Genomic DNA, 2,651 nt, shown 5'->3' with positions numbered 1-2,651 from the left:
GAAGCTTACTTTGCCTACATGCTCGATAGTAAAGCGACTGAAAGAAACATTGAATCTGTACCTATTGTATGTGAGTATCCGGATGTGTTTCTAGAAGAATTACCAGGTTTGCCACCTATTTGGGAAGTAGAGTTTGGTATTGAGTTAGTTCCAGGGATGACTCCGATATCTATAGCCCCGTACAGAATGGCACCTATAGAATTAAAAGAATTGACAGATAAAGGTTTCGCGCGACCGAGTTTCTCTCCGTAGGGTGCACCTGTGTTGTTTGTGAAAAAGAAAGATGGAACTATGAGAATGTGCATTGATTACAGACAGCTTAATAAGGTGACTATAACGGATAAGTATCCATTGCCACGGATTGATGATCTATTTGATCAACTGAAAGGGGCCATAGTATTTTCGAAGATAGATTTGAGATCAGGTTACTATCAGTTACGAGTTAAAGATTCAGATGTGCCAAAGACTGCTTTCAGAACGAGGTACGGGCATTTTGGGTTTTTGGTTATGCCTTTCGGACTCACTAATGCACCATCTATTTTCATAAATTTGATGAATCGGATCTTCAGACCGTATCTGGACGATTTGTGGTTGTGCTTATAGATGACATTCTGATCTACTCTCGTAGTGATGGTGAACATGCCGAACATTTGAGACTTGTATTGCAGACGTTGCAAGATAAGCAGTTGTATGCGAAATTTAGTAAATGTAAGTTCTGGTTAAGTGAAGACAGTTTTCTGGGTCACGTTGTATCAGCATCAGGTATTCGGGTTGATCCGAGCAAAATATCAGCTATATTAGATTGGAAACCTCTGAAGAATGTTTCTAAAGTTCGAAGCTTTCTAGGACTTGCTGGTTATTACAGACGCTTCATGAAAGGTTTCTCTATTATTGCAGCTCCAATGACAAAGCTACTGCGGAAAGATGTTAAGTTTGAGTGGTCAGAAAAGTGTCAGAAAAGTTTTGATTAGTTGAAAGCCCTTTTAATCGAAGCTCCAGTGCTAGTTCAGCCAGAATCGGGTAAAGAATTTGTTATTTACAGTGATGTATCTTTGAATGGTTTGGGCTATGTTTTGTTGTAGGAAGGCAAAGTTATAGCTTATGCCTTGAGACAGTTGAAGCCACATGAAAAGAATTATCTGACACACGACCTAGAATTGGCAGCCATTGTGTTCGCATTGAAGATTTGGCATAACTATTTGTTCAGCGAGAAATGTCATGTTTACTCTGATCATAAAAGCCTGAAAAACTTGATGACTCAAATTTGAATTTGAGACAACGCCGATGGTTAGAACTGTTAAAAGATTACGAGCTTGTGATTGACTATCACCCAGGAAAGGCTAACGTTGTTGCTGATGCTTTAAGCCGAAAATCACTATTTGCTTTGCATTCAATGAATATGCATATGGCTATGTCAGATGATGGTTCAATAGTAGCTGAATTGAAAGCTAGACCGTTTTTTGTTCAACAAATATGTGATGCCCAGAAGGTTGATAATGAATTGATCGCAAAACGAGTTCAGTGTGAGACGGATGTTGATTCAGAGTTTAAGGTTGATGCTGATGACTGTTTGAAATTCAGGGACCGGATATGTGTTTCGAGGAATACAGAGTTGATCCAGATGATTTTGAATGAAGTACATAGTAGTCGGTTATCTCTCCACCCAGGTAGTACAAAAAAGTATAATGAAACGAGATATTTTTTACTTTGTTGTAAGATGTTTAGTTTGTCAACAAGTAAAAGCTAAACATCAAGTGCCTTTAGGATTGCTTCAGCCTATCATGATACCTGAGTGGAAGTGGGAAAGAGTTACGATGGATTTTGTATCTGGTTTACCATTGACACTGAGCAAGAAAGATGCAATTTGGGTTGTTGTTGATAAATCAGCTCATTTTGTTCTGATACGTACGGATTACTCACTTGATAAGCTAGCTGAATTGTATGTTTTTCAGATTGTGAGATTACATGGTGTGCCTATATCCATTGTTTCGGATCGAGATCCAAGGTTTACATCGCGGTTTTGGAAGAAACTCCAAGATGCACTAGGTACAAAATTACGTTTTAGTACTGCTTTCTATCTGCAAACAGATGGCCAATCTGAGCGAATCATTCAAATACTTGAGGATATGTAGAGATGTTGCATTCTCGAGTTTGAATGTACGTGGGAACGATATCTACCTTAGATTGAATTCGCGTATAATAATAGTTATCAATCGAGTATCAAAATGACACCTTATGAAGCTTTGTATGGTCATAAATACCGTACACTGTTGTACTAGACTGAGCTCAGTGAAAATAAGATACACGAGGTTGACTTGATCAGAGAAACTGAACAGAAAGTTAAGGTGATCCGTGAAAGTTTAAAAGCAGCATTAGATCGTCAAAAATCTTATGCGGACTTGAAACGTAAAGATATAGAGTTTCAGATTAGAGACAAAGTTTTCTTGAAAGTCTCATCGTGGAAGAAAATACTCAGATTCGGTCGTAAAGGCAAATTGAGTCCGAGATTCATTGGGCCGTATGAAATTATAAAACGTATTGGGCCAGTTGCATACAGATTGATGTTACCACCTGAGTTGGAAAAGATACATAATGTATTCCATGTTTCAATGCTTCGGAGGTATCGATCTGATCCTTCACATGTGATTAGT

Source organism: Gossypium arboreum, chromosome 2 (genome assembly GCF_025698485.1).
Source record: "Gossypium arboreum isolate Shixiya-1 chromosome 2, ASM2569848v2, whole genome shotgun sequence".
Lineage (NCBI taxonomy): Eukaryota > Viridiplantae > Streptophyta > Magnoliopsida > Malvales > Malvaceae > Gossypium > Gossypium arboreum.
The sequence above is the reverse complement of the archived record's forward strand: the minus strand, read 5'-3'. Positions refer to the sequence as shown.